This window comes from Podarcis muralis, chromosome 14 (assembly GCF_964188315.1).
Source record: "Podarcis muralis chromosome 14, rPodMur119.hap1.1, whole genome shotgun sequence".
Lineage (NCBI taxonomy): Eukaryota > Metazoa > Chordata > Lepidosauria > Squamata > Lacertidae > Podarcis > Podarcis muralis.
The window spans coordinates 46,913,548-46,933,996 of NC_135668.1; positions in this window are offsets into that span (position 1 = coordinate 46,913,548).

Sequence of the window (20,449 nt, forward strand, 5' to 3'; positions counted from 1 at the left end):
GTTCGCAAGGAGCTGCTAGCTCTGCTGCTGGCTGCAACCAGGTGCAACATTGCCTAATGATGGAAGCAAAGGCACCAACTCCCAAGGGACCAGTTCTTTTGCCCCCCAATATTTTTTTTGGCGGAGATGAGCTGCCGAAGCACCGCTGCCGCCATGTTCGGCTCTGCCCCCTGGCTCCTCCCGACGCCCCGACGCTGCACAATGCCCCAACACCATTGTCCGCCCCCCCAATCTTCTCTGCAACTTGGCACCTCTAGTTGGAAGCCCATATCAAGCTCTTCTAGGGATGGATGGTTTGGGTTAGTGTGGGGCATGGCCTTGGCTGAGCATTCGACTGAGCTTCACAGGAGACTTCATAGTGGCATTTGAAAACAATACCATTTTGATACCCATTTGCATGCTTCATAAATAAAAACAGCACACTTCATAGGCCCCCAACAACACCTGCCTCTATGTGGTGATGCTACCTTATTGATATGTGCTCTGACTTCCAAAACTCTGTTTTATTATGACGTTTGCAGAAGCCGACCAAACCTTCTGTTCGTTTTATTCCAGCTGCCATAATGTGCTCCACACAGTTGCCGTGCTTTGCTTCTTTATTGTTTGCATGCTGGGTTGTTGTTGTTTTTTTGAAAACCCAAAAAACGTTATGCTTAAAAATAAATGAATAAGGGGGTAAACCGGTTATTTGGAGAGGCCTTTAATTGCTCGCTTGCACTGATGCATCGTTTGAAAGCTCACAGTTTTGGCAAAGTGACTTTTCCATAGAAGGTAACCCTGGAGACAAACAAGCCCTCTGCTGTTCAGGGAACCTTATCAATTTTGATGGAAAGCTCCACAGGACTACAACTCACATCATCCCTGGCCATTGGCCATGCTGGCTGGGGAGGGATTGATGGGGTGGTGGAGGCATCCGACATCTGGAGGCCACCAGATTCCCCAGCCCTGGCCTATAACTAGTAGGAGTTGGTCCTATAACCAGTAGGAGTTGCTTCAGCTGGTCCTCAGCCAGCCCCCACCTGTCTGCCTTCTCACTAGGGTTGGCAGGCCTCTAGGTCTGACCTGAAGCCTCCAGGTTTGCATGGCCCCCTCCAGGTGACGGGCACAAGGCTTGAATCTCTAGGTGGCCGAGGGAGCCTTTAATTTTAAGAATTATTCAGAAGACTGTGCATGCAGCTTGCATGCTTCAGCCTGGCAGGAGCTGGCTGCAAATTATAGCATAGACCCTCCAGAGTGGGTTCTGCCCTCTTACACTCCCCTCTCCCAATTAACCTCCGTCTCCAGGGGATTTCTCTGTAACATCACCAGGGGCCTCCCCAGAGTCTCAGGTTTGGGCTCTGAAATCTCAGGGTCTGGGATGCTGCTGGCGTGACAACTCTACTTCTTGGCCCACTGACTATCAGCTTCCTCCTTCTTGGTCTCATCCCAGCTTTGCCTTTCCTTGGTTCCAGAGCCACCTCCTTCTGCCCTGCCCATCTCAATGGGCACCAGCCAGCCCCTGCGCTGTGACTGTTCACTCATTCCGGTTTGCACAGCAATCTGTTCCTGAAACAGTTTTTTCCTTTCTGGTAGAAGGAAATTCCTTTCATTGCCTTTGGCATGTCGGGGGAAGAAGAAGGCAGCTGTAGGATGTGTGCCAGATCCTGTTTGTACGCTGGCCAGAGGAGAACAGAAGCCATACTGCATAAATAAAGCAGAAAGCATCGGGGTTTCTCTGGAACCGCTCCTAACACATTGCCTCCCCTGGTCTTTCCAAAGAATTTTTCGTTTCACTCAGAAAAGCAGTTCTTTATTTATGCATTGCAGTTCCACTTCTGTTGCAGGGAATCCAGGAGGCTTACTAGGCCCGACAGGGGTTAGCAATGTGGTGCCCACATGCATTCAATGTATCTACCAGTACCATCAGTAAATAACGCCTCGAAAATCCACCATGCACAAAAAGACTGTTTGGGTCTTCCTGCTTAGCTCCTGCTTACAGTGTCTTGGCGTCTCCTGCATTGACTATATCGCTATAAACATGCCCACATTTCACTGTGTGACAGGACTGGGCCTCCTCCTTCTTTCTGCTTCTGAGTAGGCCAGAAGTTCAAAGTGTGAGGGTGGCGGTGCCTAACACAGTTGACTCCCCCTGCCCCACTGGGGGGGGTGGGGCTGATGCAAGGAGCATGTCAACGCACCAATCCGTGGTCCTGTTCTCTGATTCTGCTCTTTTAGATGTGGCGGCCATTTTGTACCATGCCACAGACCCTGTGGTAGCCATTTTGCGGCTGGCGCCCACAACGTTGCCTCAAAATCCCACATCCGCCCAGTGGCCCAAATAGCTCAGCGACCTCTGACGTACTGTACCTTTCCACCCTGCCCTTGCTCTTCAGAGAATTTTAACCGTAAGCGGAGTTAAAACAGAGGATCCACCCAACACTTTAATGCATGGCCTAGCCCTATCATTGGGCAGCTTGAGGTGACTTCCTCAAGCAGCAGATGCTGGGGCAGGGGGAGTGGGCACCCCCTCGGCTCCTGCTCCTATATCCTTCCATTGGAGGACAGAGCTGTGTGTGTCCCATATACCTTTTCCCGAGCCCCCATAACTAAACCGTGACTCTTGGAATGCAGGGGAAATGGTGGACCACCTCTGGCCCTCCTACATGGGCCCAACCATGGAGGAACAATCTCTCTTCCCACATTCTGCCCCTGTGTTTCATAAATGAAGAGCATCCCCTTCTTCCTACTCTTGCTATATTTCCAGCGCAACTCTTTCAACATCCCAAGGAACAAAATTTCTATCCCCCATCTCTGTGATCCGGTTAGCAAATACATGGCTATTGGCGGTTGTGGACACCTTCCCGCACCCAGCAGAGACAGGAATGGTGTGGAGAACATCATTCTGGGAGCTTATCCTGTGGGATGTAAAAACGTATTGCAGTCAAATACAACATTCCTACAATGCACATGCTGGGGAATGCTTTGTATCACTCAGGAGAAAACTTCCTAGTTCCTCCTGAGCAGGGACAGACTTCCTTTGCAGGTGATTTAATGTGGGCATGGCCTCTTCTTGGGCAGAGGAGCACATGGCCTCCATGTTCTGCTCTGTGTGTTCTCCATTTTGTGTTCCTAAGAGTTAGGAGAAGTGACTGCTGAGTTCCCTTATGGCATAGTTCACATAGTTATATGTTGTTCTGTAAATTAAGTCTGCCTTCAGGGATCTTGTTGTGAACTGGAGGATTGTAAGTAAACTAGTTTTATGTTAACTTTAACCAGACGGTCGTGTCTATTCTTTTAGGAGGGATATAAAAAGGGAAAGCAGGAATCCTAAATAGTGAGACGAGCCTGCAACTAGTTAACCGCTGTGTAATTTAAAAGGGGGATTGTTTAACAACTCTGCTGAGTCATAGAACTTGCTGACACAAGTTAGGAAGGATATCATAAAATAATATATCCTCTCCTGCCTCACTAAACATCCCTACATATTTGATATTCAGGAGGAGGACATATTTCACCTCTGAGGTTGCACATTCCCCCAAAACTCCAGAGTGAAGTGAAGGCTGTTGTGACTCAGTTCTCTCTTCCTGGGAAACAGCCCTTCTTCACTCTCAAACGCACTGATAGAATTTAGGCAGCTTTTACACGAACCCTGAATAGATATAGATAGATAGATAGATAGATAGATAGATAGATAGATAGATAGATAGATAGATAGATGATAGATAGATAGAGTGGTACCTCTGGTTAAGTACTTAATTCGTTCCGGAGGTCCGTACTTAACCTGAAACTGTTCTTAACCTGAAGTACCACTTTAGCTAATGGGGCTTCCTGCTGCTGCTGCGCCACCGGAGCCCGATTTCTGTTCTCATCCTGAAGCAAAGTTCTTAACCTGAAGCACTATTTCTGGGTTAGCGGAGTCTGTAACCTGAAGCATATGTAACCTGAAGCGTATGTAACCTGAGGTACCACTGTAGATAGATAGATAGCTGTTGCTAATTCCCTTTCTCTACAATCTCCATTCACTCTGGCTGGGGTGTAAAGCTTTCCCGCCCCTGAGCAGGCCTGCAAGAAACATGGTTCCTCGCAGCAGGCTTTCTGCCCAAATTCTCCTCCTTCTTCTATAGCCTTGTCACATCTTGACAATCGCTGGGCCTGTTTGGAAAACTTGGAAACCAACCTCGACCATAGCTGTCAACGTTTCCCCCTTTTTAAAGGGGAATTCCCTTCTTCCGATAGGATTCCTCGCAAGAAAAGGGAAAAGTTGACAGCTATGACCTCGACCCAATTTGCTCAGATGACGGTCATCTGGCAACTCCGCCGAAAGCAAAACCCTGCTGTGCTGTCCTACACCCCCTAGCCAGGCTTTTGGGCTCCAGTATCTCTTCTGCCTTGCCACAAAAGTCCATACGGCTGGAAAAACCCTTAATGTTTTCCAGTAAAACAGTCATTTTCGCTTTCTACCCAGCTCTGCTGTTTACTTTGCATTGTCATCTTAAATCAACAACAAACGGTCTTTTTCTGACCCAGGGCTTTTCAAAAGTGTCTTGAAGACAATCTGCAAATTACCGTATTTTTCCGTGTATAAGACACCCCCATGTATAAGATGACCCTTATTTTTTAAAACCCCAAATTAAGTTGTTTAGCTTTTTTGGGGGGTGGGGAGGTCACTCCCACCAGTCGCTCACCCGCCTGCCCACCGCTGCTGATTGCTTGTCACAGCCACTGCCGATCACACACCTTGCCTCAGCCACCAATCACCTGCACGCTTTGCTACAGCCGCCAATCGCCTACTCAGTTGCCGCAGCCACCAATCACCTGCCCAATCACTGCTACCAATTTCCTGCTTGCTGCTGCCATTAATCACACATCCCCCCCTCTGCATTCACTATCTGTGTATAAGACGACACCCAATTTTTGCGTAATTTTTTATAGCAAAAAGCATCGTCTTATACAAAGAAAAATAGGGTACGTTTTATTGACACCAAAATCATTAGCTCTGAGTCTTTGTTTCTTAGTCCTGCTAAATCACCGCCCCTTTGTATTTTGCTCCTGTTTTCTTCCCTGGGGTCGGGGGACTGGGGCCATTAGGATTCCCTCCCCCCCCCCATTGCAAAGAGCAGGGTGTATTTGTGTGTGTGCTTGTGTGTTTTGTTTTTTAGTTGGGGCTGCAGTGCTGGCAAGACAGAAGGTGGTTAGAAAACTGCACAGCAGGACTGTTGTATAAAAATAAAAGCAATAAAAGAACCAGGACACGGTGATTGTCACCACACACTTTAGACTGTTGCGTAATTTGGCTCTCAGATATGGATTTAAGAGAAGTGGCCAAAGTTCTGAAAAGAGAAAGAGAAACAATCAAAGGAATTTTCGTGCCAAGGAAAGGTTGGAAGCCTTTGTGCACCGTGGGGTGTCGAGAAACTGAACGGTAGTGCTGTTATCTAATGTTAGCCCTACTCAGAGTAGACCTATTGAAGTTAACAGGCATGACTAAGTTGGGCTCTTTGGTTTCGGTGGGTCTACCCTGCATAGGGCCTAGCTGGAGAGAACGCGTGGGAAGCTGCCATTGGTTTGTCTAGCCTAGTGTTGTCTCTTCTGATTGGTGCCAGGGCTTCAGGGTCTCCAAGCAAACTAGGTCTTTCTCTTCCAAGGTGAGGAAGTTGCCCCCTCCCCACCAAGAGAGGAGCATTCAACCCAAAGTCAAGTACGCAGAATCAGCCGAGTTGCAAAACATGATCCAGAAATAAGTCCAGGAAACAGTCTGACACCAGTATGTCAACACGAGAACGGGGCCTTTTTTGCGGTGGCTTCCTTTTCACACATTTTTCCTGGTGCTCCATTTAGGCAAGCAAGAGGTGTTATCAGAGCTCAAGGACACATTGCAGCTAGGCATAAACATTCAAGGAGGGAGCGGCGGAGGGCCAGTGAGGGGTATGGCCTGCGGAGAGTCCCGAGGGCCAGAAAGGGAGACTTGGAGGGCCGCATTGGGTCCACCCAGGCCTGAGGCTCACTGCCTTGTGCTACCTGCTCTTTTTAACTGGTTGAAATATACTGGGAGTCGAGAGTGGATCTCATGCTCTTTATTCAGCTCATAGTAATGAGGAGGAATGGAAGTTCCTCCAGAATGTCTGCTTTACATACATTATTTACACAATGGGCCCCACGTGATTGGCTAATTTCGGGATTCACCTGTAGGCCAATCAGGTTGCGGATTCACTTCCACCTGGAGCTGGATTGGGTGGCTCCTGTGGACCAATCAGACTGCTGCATTCTGGACCCTATTGTTCTAGGACCAATCAGACTGCTGCATTCTGGACCCTATTGTTCCAGGACCAATCAGACTGCTGCATTCTGGACCCTATTGTTCCAGGACCAATCAGACTGCTGCCTTTTGGATCCTATTCAACTCAGTACATAACACTGGTGATGCTGGAGACTCAACCCAGGAACTTCAACATCTGCTCTACCACTGGGCTGCAAGACTTTCCCGGAAAAGGAGGCTTCCCCTTGTTGAGCTCACTTCCTCATCTTTGGAGAAAGGTGCTCAGAGTTGGATCTTCCACTTTCCCTTGTCAAAGAATCCCATGAACAGAGGGGTTTCCGCCTCTCCCTCTCATGACAGGAGGTCGCCCACCAAAACGGAAACTGGCAATAAGTTGAATAAGCACTCGCTGCCCCCATCTTGTTGAAACGGTATGAGGTTTTTTAAAAAATAGCAACAGAAGAAAACACTCATGGCCAACTGCCCTTCTCCCTCTTCCCATTTTATCCTCTTTCCAGGGCAAGAAGCCTCTGAATGTCTAGGAATCACTGTCAAAGAGGCTGCTAAGTCCTGCTTTTGGGATTTGCAATGGGCATCTTGCTGACCACTGCGAGGGCAGGGTGCCAGTCTCAGTTGGCCACTGGCCTGATGCAGCCGGCTCTTATTGCATTCTTATAACACCGGTCCTGAAAGACCTACATTGGCTCCCAGTACGTTTCCAAGCACAATTCAAAGTGTTGGCGCTGTCCTTTAAAGCCCTAATCAGCCTCAATCCTGAAGGAGCGTCTCCACCCTCATTGTTCAGCCCAGACACTGAGCTCCAGCTCCGAGGGCCTTCTGGCGGTTCCCTCCCTGCGAGAAGCGAGGTTACAGGGAACCAGGCAGAGGGCCTTCTCAGTAGTGGTGCCTGCCCTGTGGAATGCACTCCCATCTGATGTCAAGGAAATAAACAACTCTCTAACTTTTAGAAGACATCTGAAGTCAGCCCTGTTTTAAGGAAGTTTTTGATGTTTGATGTTTTATCGTGTTTTTAACATTCTGTTGGGAGCCGCCCAGAGTAGCTGGGAAAACCCAGTCAGATAGGAAGGGTATGAATATCTTCTTCTTCTTCTTCTTCTTCTTCTTCTTCTTCTTCTTCTTCTTCTTCTTCTTCTTCTTCTTCCAAGGGCCTAGGACTTGCTGATCAGAAGGTCGGTGGTTCAAATCCCCGTGATGGGGTGAGCTCCCACTGCTCTGTCCCAGCTCCTGCCAACCTAGCAGTTCGAAAGTACATCAAACTGCAAGTAGATGAATAGGTACCACTCTAAACGGCGTTTTCGTGCGCTGCTCTGATTCACCAGAAGCGGCTTAGTCATGCTGTCCACATGACCCGGAAGCTGTTCGCCGGCTCCCTTGGCCAGTAAAGCGAGAAGAGCACCACAACCCCAGAGTCATCCGCGACTGGACATAATGGTCAGGGGTCCCTTTACCTTTACCTTTTCCTTGCAACGACCTTGTGAAATAGTCAAAACAAAAAAAATTCTGTGTATCTGAAGAAGTGTGCATGCACACGAAAGCTCATACCAAGAACTAACTTAGTTGGTCTTTAAGGTGCTACTGGAAGGAATTTTTTTTGTTTTGACTATGGCAGACCAACACGGCTACCTATCTGTAACTTGTGAAATAGGACAGGCCACCCATGAAACTCTGTGGCTGAGTGGAGATTTGAAGCAAAATGTCCAACACGATACGCCAGAGGTTGGCAATCCGTGACCTTCCTGGTGTCATTAGAAGTCCTTTCAGCTTCAGCCAGCTTGACATATGGCTAGGGATGATGTGGTCTGACAACACAGAATCATAAAACTGTCAAGTTTGGATGGGGTCCTGAGGGGCATCTAGTCCAACCCCCCCTGAATTGCAGGAATCTCAACGAAAGCATCAGTGACAGGTGGCCATCCAACCTCTGCCCAAAAACGTCCACTGAGGAAGAGTCCACCACGTTCTTAAGGGGTCCATTTCAGTGCTGAATGGTTCGTATTGCCAGAAACTGCCTTACCACAAGTTAGGCCACCAGCCCATGCAGTTCAGAGTCGTCTACACAACACTGACAGCAGCTCTCCATGATTTCAGGCAGGATTCTGCCATCCCTACCGAGAGACACCGGGGATTGAACCCGGGACTTTCAGCATGGAAGCAGAGAGTGGGATAAATGTAGACAATACCTAGATGATTACTGTAAACACCTGAAATCTTGGGCAGGCCTTGAATGACTCCTGCATTGTGACACAACTTATGGAAATAACGGATAAATATAAACTAGGTATTATTCAATATGCAGTTAATACAGAAATGCAGAGGACCCATGTTGGGCTGGAGGGAAGCCTCAATACTTCATTATACAGTGGTACCTTGGGTTACAGATGCTTCAGGTTACAGACTCCGCTAACCCAGAAATAGTACCTTGGGTTAAGAACTTTGCTTCAGGATGAGAACAGAAATCACATGGCGGCGGCGCAGCAGCAGCAGCGGGAGGCCCCATTAGCTAAAGTGGTGCTTCAGGTTAAGAACAGTTTCAAGTTAAGAACGGACCTCCAGAACAAATTAAGTTCTTAACCCGAGGTACTACTGTACAACTTTACTTCATTTCCAACACTTCAGTATTTCTTTTGTGTATATTTCGGATGGAGAAGGATATCTGTGATGTATTTTTGAAACCAATGAAGATCAAAACGCACACACACAAAAAGGAAAGCGGATAATCTTCCACAGAGCCACAGCCCTTCCCCAAACAACGGCGTTTCATGTTCTTGACAGGAAAGCTCTGTCTTAGATAGCAGCCTTTGCGGCACTCTTGTCCCAAGACGAAGGCCTGGGAGTCAGAACACCCTCCACCCCAGACACATGCTGAGGGTCACACGTCTTGAGGCGACGGTGACTTAGAGATCTCAAAATTCAACCAAATCGGTTGGTTTCCTTTTAAAAATAACACCCCTTTAGCCAGAAACGGGTCTGGTTCGGCCTTTCATTTCTCTTTTACTGTTAAAGGAACAATAGGAGTGGGGGTAAACATCCATTTTCTTATGAATACACCATTGATGGTTGTATCACATTGACAGACGGGAAGAAAGCAAAAGGTGGAAACTCCCTACCTCACTTCTCCCAAATTCTTCTTTTGCAATGAATTGTCTGGCTACTATTACTAACTCAACTTCACTTCTCTGATTCATTGGCTAGCAAGAATCGCACTTCCTTCTTCGGTAAATTCCAGAGGTTGTAACGTAGCAGATGGGCAAAGATGGCTGAGGAGTTGGGGAAAGGGCTGACCTCACTTCTGCCATGGACTCGCTGTGCATGTCCTTGGGGCAACATGTTCTCTATGCGCCTCAGTCTTCCTGACTGTAAAGTGGGATCATTTCCATCTTTCTTCACAAGCCTGGACACAGCAAAGGTCTGCCTGTAGAGAGATGCTCTGCCGCTGAATGATGACCCTTTCCTATACTAGGAACAAAAAAACTTAAGGTCACGGCCACTGGTCCCATCACCTCCTGGCAAATAGAAGGGGAAGAAATGGAGGCAGTGAGAGATTTTTACTTTTTGGGGCTCCATGATCACTGCAGATGGTGACAGCAGTCACGAAATTAAAAGACGCCTGCTTCTTGGGAGAAAAGCAATGACAAACCTAGACAGCATCTTAAAAAGCAGGAGACATCACCTTCAGGGAAGTTTTTAATCTGTGACATTTTACTGTATTTTTGTTTTCTATGGAAGCCGCCCAGAGTGGCTGGGGAAACCCAGCCAGATGGGCGGGGTACAAATAATAAATTATTATTATTATTATTATTATTATTATTATTATTATTGCCAACAAAGGTCCATATAGTTAAAGCTATAGTATAGTTAAAACTAACCATACATCAGTAGTGATGTATGGAAGTAAGAGCTGGACCATAAAGAAGGCTGAAGAATTGATGCTTTTGAAGTATGATGCTGGAGGAGACTCTTGAGAGTCCCATGGACCGCAAGAAGATCAAACCTATCCATTCTGAAGGAAATCAGCCCTGAGTGCTCACTGGAAGGACAGATCCTGAAGCTGAGGCTCCAATACTTTGGCCACCTCATGAGGAGAGAAGACTCCCTGGAAAAGACGCTGATGCTGGGAAAGATGGAGGGCACAAGGAGAAGGGGACAGCAGAGGACGAGATGGTTGGACAGTGTTCTGGAAGCTATGAACATGAGTTTGACCAAACTGCGGGAAGCAGTGGAAGACAGGAGTGCCTGGCGTGCTCTGGTCCATGGGGTCACGAAGAGTCGGACACAACTAAACGACTAAACAACAACAAATACTAGGAACATAGGAAGCTGTCTTATACTGAGCTAGGCCATTGGGTCCATCTAGCAATGGTGGACCTTGGTGGTTCAAATTTCAGTGGTGCCCGGTGCAATGCTCAAATCTCCCCCCACCTCTCATCTGTCATGGACTGGTTGGACACAGAGGAATAGTGGGAGGAAGCAGCTGGGGAACCCCCAAGGGTAGAAGGCTCAGAGCCTGGGCAGTGGTGGTGGGACGATGGCGAGTGGTCAGAGGGAGAAGACTGGGAGGAGCTGATGTTGGAAACTGAAGGGGTAACAGGACTTAGTGAGTGGGGAGAGTCTGTGGCAGAGAGCAGTCCAGAATCAGAGGCAGAAGCTGAAGCAGGAGAGGAGGGAGGTCAAGAAGCAGAGAGGAGTCAGGCTGGTGAAGAGTCACAGGTATTTCTCCCTCTTGCTGCAATAAGCTCCCCTCCCCGCTTGTCTCCCAGAACCAGAAGAGGCATGAAAAGGGCGGAAGAGAGGTTGGCTAAATGCAGGCACAGTCTCCGATTACTTGGAGGAAACCCTGGAGAATGTGCCCAGGATAACACACAAGCACATGGCAGGATGTGTGGGGCTGGGGCTGATGAGTGCTGTAGTTAGCGAGGAAGGAGAAAGTTTATTCAGTTAGCCTTTTCAGTGGCACCTCGGGTTAAGTACTTAATTCGTTCCGGAGGTCCGTTCTTAACCTGAAACGGTCATTAACCTGAAGCACCACTTTAGCTAATGGGGCCTCCTGCTGCTGCCGCGCCGCCGGAGCACAATTTCTGTTCTCATCCTGAAGCAAAGTTCTTAACCTGAAGCACTATTTCTGGGTTAGCGGAGTCTGTAACCTGAAGCGTATGTAACCTGAAGCGTATGTAACCTGAGGTACCACTGTACTAAGTCTCACTTTCTGAAACAAGAAGAAAACTGAAACAGAGCCATCCTTCAAGATCCGCGGGTCTCTGAATTTTACAGTGCCCTTCTCCAGCCAAGCAACGTGTACAAAACTGCTCATATTATATTAGTAAAATAAGCATGTAACCGTGCACTATATGAGGGGAAATTGATTTGCAAAAATGTGCTTATTAGGCTGAATTGGTGAGGAAAGGTTGGGAATTAAAGTTAAGATGGGGGTGTGGGGTGTGAGAGAGGAACCCAAACTGGCAGAGTCAAAACGTCTGCAGGGCACCAGGCTGAGGAACAGTGCTTTAGAATGTTTTTTTTTTTTTTTTTGCATTTGTATCTCACCTTTTCCTCCAAGACGTTTGAGGTGTTGCATATGGTTCTCTCCCTCTGCATTTAATCGCCACCACAACCCTGTGAGGTAGGTTAGGCTGAGAAAAGCAGTGGTTGGTCCCCAAGGCCACCCAGTGAGGATTCGAACCCAGGCCTCTCCCAGGTCCTAGCCTGACACTCTAACCACTGCACCACACTGTCTCTCTGGGCAAAGCATTAGGAAAGGCCGCAGCTGTCAGATAAAGGGGAGAAAGAGAATCCCAAAATGAGCGAGGTGGTGTGGGGTGAAGTGTAACCTCAAGGTGAAACAGCATCTCTCATCGGTAATGCTATTTTTTTATTATTATTATTTTTTTGCGTTTTTGAGGCCTTGGCCTCCGAGGTGTCACAGAGAAAGAGACACCTTTTGATGAGAGATTCGCACTTCAAAGATGTTGGCTGGTGTATTAAGCCACCAAAATATTTCCTGGAGAGACAGAGACGGAAAAGCTGAAAGTACCACAAAGTATTCTTAGAAACTGGGGGTGGACCTGGCCAAGTGTAGGAGGCTTCAGACAAATTTGGAGCAGCAACGCATGTGCTCCACTCTCCTGCCCCGAAGAACTCAAAAAATCTGATTATAACTAAAAACTGGCCAGGTACATTCCAAAGACAGATCGGCAAAGGGCCCTTTTGCTATAATCCATCATATTTTCGGACCACTGAATTCCAGTAATAGCCATTTGCTGCTGTTGTGTCAGCTATAGGTTACATGTGGAACGGCAGGGGATTTTCAACACTCTCAGCGTTGCCACATCCTTTCTACATATTAATATTAATATTATTTGCTAGTCACTTTATCTTGCCCAGGGCAACCCAAAGCAGCTGACAACAGACAGACAACCCCCACCCCCAAAAATACATTAAAATCGAAAGGAAAATAGAAATACAGTAAGAACACCCAGCCCACTTCTAAAAGCCACAGGTAGTTAAAGGCCAGAGGCCTCCCTGGTCATTTTTGCCTGGCACCCAAAGATATGTGGCAAAGGCACCAGGCGAACCTCCCAGGGGAGAGCATTCCACAAATGGGGGAGCCACTGCAGAAAAGGCCCTGTTGTTGTGTTGCCACCCTCCAGACGTCTCATGGAGGAAGCAAGGGCCTCAGATGATGACTGCAGTGTCTGGGTCGGTTCATAAACACACAGGGCCACTACTATTGTTAGGCAAAAGATGTCATAAGGGTGGTGTTAAAAAAAAAAGAATTAAAAAGAATTTTGCTGCTACGCTGCTCCCTTGAATGGACTCAAATGCGACTCTCCTTGAGATGACTTGTGTGTGTGTGTGTGTGGGTCGCTTTCTGTTCCACTCTGCAGCTGTTTGCTGTAAACAGCCCCTTTGACGGCTTTTGCTTTCTCCTCTGTGCTCCCTCTTAGTGACCCATCACGACCTGCCCCCCCCCAGTTAGCTTTTTTGCTTTATCAGACCTTTTCCCCTCCCTTTTGCATTCTAACCATATCAGAGTTTCACAGCCAGACCCTCCAAGTGTCCCTGTTTTCCATGAACAGTCCTAGATTTACAGAAGCCGTCCCAGATTTACAGAAGCCGTCCCAGTTTTTATGATTTGATCCCAGAATGTCCCACTTCGCCTTAGAATATCCCTACTTTCATTGGAGAAATGTCGGAGGGGATGAAGTTATGCTGTAGAGGGTCAGGTTTTTTTGAGTAATCTGGCTGTTCACCATCGTCCTTCACATCTCTGAGTTTGTCCTTCCGGGGACTTGCTCTCCCTTTTCCATTTCTTATCTCCTTCATCACTTGCGTCTTATATTTCTTTAATTTTAATTTTAGGCCCATTGTTTCTGCTGAGTTGCACGACTTGGTTCCAGTGATTTTATCGCTTGCCTTGTTTCTTTGCTCCATTGGCATTATGTGAGTTTTATACATCAGAAGGGGAAAGCTCAAGAGCGAGCACTAAATTATAATAAATAAGGTGACTAATGGGTCCCGTCTCCCTGCTTGGATGCGCTCAATAAGGTGGGCACTCCTGGCCACTGAACCCCCATCCCAGGGATCAAGGGGTGAAACACAGCCCATTTCCCAGAGAACCAGACACTGAGGCTCCTCCAGCCCATGTTCCAGAAAATGATGTCAGCCACAACTGCATCCCCAGGAGCAAATAAAACCAGCCTCCTCAATAATAGCTATTCAGCTCTGTCTTCACGTCCATATTTTCCCTCCCAAAGCATCACAGGGCAAAAGCCTTTATTGACAAGTAAACTGGGAAAATGGGGGGAGGGTGTTTCTTGGAATCAATATGCGGTATTTCACAATGGAGATATATCACAGGCTGGCCGGTCAGATAAGCTACTCAGGGAACTTGCAATCAGATAAATAATTGCAAGCTGTAACATGGAAATGGTTGGCGTGGCCAAGCCATTTAAACCAGTAGAACTCTTTGGACAACGATGTGGGCTCTTTCTTTCTTTCTTTCTTTCTTTCTTTCTTTCTTTCTTTCTTTCTTTCTTTCTTTCTTTCTTTCTTTCTTTCTTGATGTTCACTTTGCTTTTCCTGCAGCTCCTCCACAAATGCATTAAAAAATAAAAAGAGTTTTGCTGCTCGCTTCTCCCTTGAATGGACTCAAATGCGACTCTCCTTGAGATGACCTCTGTCTTTGTGTGTGACTGCAAGACAAGGTTGCTTTCTGTTTCACTCTGCAGCTGTTTGCTGTAAACCGTCCCTTTTCTCCTCCCCTCCGTAGCTTTCGCTTTCTCCTCTGTGCTCCCTCCTAGTCACCCGCCGCAACCTGTCCCCATTTAGCTTTTTTGTTTATCAAACCTTCTCCCCCTCCCTTCTGCGTTCTAACCAGATAAGAGTTTCACAGCCCTTTTCTCTGAAAGAAAAGCATTCTGGGAAGGCCATCTAATCTCTCATCTCTGGAGCAGGGCGCTGTGTTTTCTCTGCAAGGGGCTCCTTTCTAGGAAATAAGCCAGGAAGCCACAGAGTCATAGGCAGCAGAGTTTGGCACTTTGTCCATTTAGTTCAGTGACGCCGACTAGGCGCTCCCACTGCTGCTTGTGTTGCTCATCAACCCTGCCTACCTTCACCCCTCCATGCCAACCCCCACCTCCTCCATTCGCACTGCACCCAAGCCCCCTCAGCTGCTTCAAGACCCACCCATATCCTCACAACTCTTTCTGCACACCCATAGCCCCTCTGTGCCTCTCCATTCCTGCTTCACTCAAACATCTGCTGTTGTTTAAAACTGCCATTTCGAAACCTGCCGTCTCTTTCGCTCCCTTCCCCTGACTTCATGAGAATCCAGGATTGTGGTGCGGCACCACAAGTCCTCCAACGGGGGTGTGTGTGTGTGTGTGCTTTGATTTCATGCAAATCCCCGATTGTGATGCGGCACAGCAAGTCCTCCGACGGGGGGCTGCGTGATGACAGCCTTACATTTCTATTCATATAGCAAGAACATTCTTTTTTAATTTTAGCGTGAGGGCTGCGTTCTGCTCATGGGCAACCTCCTGGAATCTACGTGCCACTGGTGGCTGCGGCCAAATGCGGGTGTGATCACCCCAGACGATCCTTTCCCCATGCAGCAGTGACAAAAAAAGTTGTCGTGCGAGTGTTGGTGTTTGCAGCTGGTTGTTCCCAGCATTGCTACATTCAGAGCAGTGGGGGGCAGTTCATTAGGGCAAAGTGGGCACTGCCCCACTATGACTGAATGGAGCCTCCAAGTTCAGACATCATCTACCTCAATTATCAGTTGCCAAGGAACAAAGAAAGTAGGAGGTTTTTGGAGCTTTCCAGGGGAAATGAGTTGGGTGTGTTTGGTACAACGCTGCTGGGTTCCTCTTGTGCATTTATCCCAGGGGCTGGGAGCAGAGTGAGGGCCACATTCCTCCCTCAGGAGGCTTTTGGGGGCCTCATGCCCACCACAGAGAGTGAAGGAGTGATGGATGTAAATCTTACTTTTGTACAGGAGGCTCAATTCCAGCCATATGAAAATCAACAAAGAGGAGAAACAATGGCTGCAAGTAATCACAGAGGAGTTAAAAAAATGGATTTGAACTTCGGGATTTGTGGGAAATGCTTGTCTTTCCCAAGGCTTCAAGAAATGGGCAGCTGGAATGATCATGGGGATGGAACAACTCTAGAAGGAAAGTTTGCAGCATTTGGGGATATATATATATATATATATATATATATATATATATATATGCTTTCGTAGATTTTCACGGGTATAGGTATGCAGGTTTTGGTGTCCTCGGGTGTCTTCCCGACACCCCAACTTTTACACGGGAAGACACCCGAGGACACCAAAACCTGCATATATATATATATATATATATATATAAGACCAAAACCATGTTTTTATTAGAAGATTTTTTGGGGTAACAAAAGTACATCCAGTGCCTCTGTTTACAGATCATAGAGTCCTTTCTACAGTGTGAGACATTACTGCTGTTATGCAGGATGGGATGGGAAAAGAGAAGTGGGGAGGCAGAGGGGAGGAAGAAGAAGCAGGAGGGAGACAGTAAACAATTATTTACAGAGTGTGTGAGCACTGGTTGGTTGCAGCCGGTTATTTTTATTTGTGTGTGAGAGTGGGGGTTATTATTGAGTCAGATTGGATGTGTTTTTAAGTGTTTTTGTTTTTCTTATTGTTTTGCTGTATTGTTTTCTGTCTTTCTTTTTATTTTTGATGTATTGTAATTTTTTATTGTCTTTCTTCCCCCCCCCTTTTTGTAACTATTAAACTTCTAATAAATATCATTTAAAAATATATATATATTATTGAGTCAGATTAGCCTCGTCGATTCGTATGCTGTTGGGGGGAATTGGTAATTGTCTTGTAAGCCTGTATATGTAAAAAAAGGGGAGCCACACCAGGGTGAAGGCATCCTCCTTTGTTTGACCCTGTGCTATTTTCAGCTTGTTTGTTAGCTTTTCTAGTAAAAAGGTAAAGGACCCCTGGACAGTTAAGTCCAGTCAAAGGCGACTCTGGGGTTGCAGCGCTCATCTCACTTTCAGGCTGAGGGAGCCAGAGTTTGTCCACACACAGCTTTCCGGGTCATGTGGCCAGCAGGACTAAACCGCTTCTGGCGCAACAGAACACCGTGACGGAAATCTGTGCACTGCTCTGGTTAACCAGAAGCGGCTTAGTCCTGCTGGCCACATGACCCGGAAGCTGTACGCCGGCTCCCTTGGCCAATAAAGCGAGATGAGCGTCGCAACCCCAGTGTCGGCCACGACTGGACCTAATGGTCAGGGGTCCCTTTACCTTTACCTTACTAGGCCCCCCAAAAGGTGATGGGCATTGCTATTCAAATGGTGTGTTGACGCCAATGGTGTGTTGGGCCCCCCCGATTCCTACAGGCTGGCCATTGTTGAGAACAGTGTGCTGAATTAGATGAGCCTTTTTCCATGCTCCCTACTATGTGCACCAATGCCTGTGAACAAACTGCCGCCCTGTGTGACCTCTGGGATGGGCCACAACGAGCTCCACACAGAAAGCCGATATTAAATATCCAGGTGTTGGCAGGTGAGATGCCCTTGGCCCTGTTCTGGATAGGTAAACAGATAAAATGGCTTCTTGTCAATTAAGAGGCTCTGCGAAAATTCACTGGAAAAGCTCGCCCTGCCCAGAAATTAGCACACTCTGCTCAGTGGCCAAATCTCGCCTCGCCACCACAAAGAACCGGCTGGTGTTTCATCAGCTCATACAAGGATCCTAACTTTTCCCAGGCTGCTTAAACCTCCCTTGTTTATTCTGAAGTTGCTTCGCACAGCTATTTCCTTGCAGGTCTTTTCTGCATCAGAACTGATCCCATTAAAAAGGGAGAAGAGAACATGGAATGGGGTGTCTTTGCCCTTCTGTGTTTTAAATATCTTTATTATTTTTATTGCATTTCTATCCTGCTTTTTTCTCCAAGGAGTTTGAGGTGGCATGCATGGTTCTTCCCCCTCCTCATTTACCCCTGTGAGGTAGGCCAGGCTGAGAAAGGCAGAAAGTGGCCCTGAGGTTATACACAGTGAGCCTCATGACCAGGTGGGGATTTGAACCCAGGTCTTTCCTGGGCCCTAATCTGACCCCTAATCTGACCCCTACACCTTCCTGGCTCTCACCACAATGTGCCCCAGAAATGCAGAGAAACACGAAATGGATGTGGAGGATGATATTTCTGGCCTTCCTTACAGGACTGTTGCATGGATTGCTGAGCTAATGTGAAGCTTCTTGAGCACTTAGTACATCTAAATATCATAACCATTACTTTTTGCGTGAATCCTTTTTTGGGACATGTTCCTGCTTTCCAATTTCTCTGCTGCACCCTGTGCGTTTTGGTTTTGTAACAATTTCATACAAATAAACCATTTCCGAGGACGACAAAGCTTTTGAGGTTATCTTATCCTGTTCAGCGGAGATGGAGAACCTCAATGGCTCAGTGGGGGCCTTTGGGCTTCTATCTGGCCCTCAGATTCTATTTTTTACTTCTATTTTCTCCTCAGGCCACCCTCTCCTCAATGGCCTCTGCCTTTTCACCCTCCTTTTCCTCAGGGCCAAGACTTTTCATCGCCTGAGGCAAAGGACAAGATGGCGCCCCACTCCCATTCTGTGTTCTGACCAGATACAGGCCACATGGGTGCATTTGAAGCACCCTTAAACCACTTTAACAGCCATAGCTTCCCCCAAAGAATCCTGGGAACTACAGTTTTCTGAAGGTGCTGAGAGTTGTTAAAGACCCAAATTCCCCTCACAGGCATATAATTCCCTGTGTGGTTTAATAATTCGCCCTGTGATTTGTAGCTCTGTGAAGGGAATAACCAGTGCTTTTTTTTTCGGAAAAAAAAAGTTTGGGGTACTCTCATTTTCCTACTCATATTGAAATACTGCCCCTCAACGAGGCCAAACTTAGATTCCCCAAATGTTTAGGGGTGTGCATACCCCTGCGTACCCTCAGAAAAAAGCACTGGGAATCTCCTAACAAATTTCAGTGCCCTTAAGGAAATGAAACTTCCCAGGATCCTCTGGGAGGAAGCCATGATAGGATACTCCTTGAAATGTATAATCTGTTTCGGCACATTTGCCCTCAGAAGTAAGTCCCACTGCGCACGGAAAGATCTAAAGGGGATTGCAGACTCAATGATCTCCCTCCCCAACATCCGGAGGCACCCACCACGTTGGAAACAGCACAAACCACAACACATGTAGGGTTGTGCGGATGGCTAGCCGCACCAGGAATCTGCTGTGTTGACTGGCTTCCCAGCGGCAGCCTCCCCCCTCCCCGTTTTGCATACCCTGCACCACACGTTCACAGGTACAGTCAGATATTTTCTCACCCAGTGGGAAGAAGACCCTCAGGCACCGTTTGCATTCAGAGCTGTGTGGAAAATATTGGTCAGCCCCGTTTTCGCTTCATCCTTCCCCACATCCTCCTCCCCCGCCCTGTAATGAAAGTGTTTTATGGTTCTTAAGGGTCCCTGAGAAACTCTGAAGAAAAATTAATTGCGAGTCAGGGTTGCTCAGGGGCCTACGGGATGTGGTCTCGACCGTTTTCTGCAGACCCAGAAGCTGGGTGAAATCATGGTGTGGTTGCTACAGATATCCAATTTAGTTTCTCCTTTTTCCAACCCAGAGCTCAGTTTTCCATATTTCTATATCAGTCTTTGAATTCTTCTTCTTCTTCTTCTTCTTCTTCTTCTTCTTCTTCTTCTTCTTCTTCTTCTTCTTCTTCTTCTTCTTCTCCTTCTCCTTCTCCTTCTCCTCCTTCTCCTTCTCCTTCTCCTTCTCCTTCTCCTTCTCCTCCTCCTCCTCCCCCTCCTCCTTTGTTTTAAAGTCCTCATGGACATTCATATACAGTGGACTCTCAGGTTGAAAACGTGATCCATGCGGGATGCACGTTCACAAACCGCAGTGCCCACAACCTGCAGCGCCATGTCTGCGCACGCGTGGGTTGCAATTTAGCTCTTCTGCGCATGCGCAACCCCCGAAACCCGGAAGTAACCTGTTCTGGTACTTTCGGCTTCCGGCAGGTCCGTAACCCGAAAAAAACGCAACCTGAAGCGTCTGTAACCCGAGGTATGACTGTAATGCATTTTTGGATGCTATTTTAACTAACAAATGCATTTCGTTGCACATCTTCCCTTAGTATATGTGTTTTTGTGCGCACTGCTTGGTCAGAGAGCTGCATGGCAGAATCCAGAACTCCAAAGGATGACTGTGTTTTATTCTGTGCAGTGAGAATAGGTAGGGTTTCTCCCTCATGGCATAAAAGTTCAATTATTTACAGTATTTTAGCAGGAGTAAGCTACCCTTTTTACCCTTACCCAGCCTCGTCGTTCTTGTCTCCTAATGTTCACCCCAAATTTGTCCTCCTGTACAAAATATATTTGACCCAAATCTACGCTCCTGTAGTGTAGACCCTTCAATCTCATCCTGCCTTCTGGGGGAGCGGACAACAAGTCTTTGCCCTCTTCTACATCCTTTGAGATGTTTAAAGCAGGTGTGAGGAACTTCAGCTCTCATAACCCCTGGCCATTGCTCATGCTGGCTGGGGATGTTGGGAGTTATAGTTCAGCAATGTCTGGAAAGCCAAAGGTTCCCCACCTTTGATTTAAAGGCTCTTCTCCTAGTTAAACATGCTCTCTTCCTGCAACCTTTCCTTGTAGGATTTATTCTCC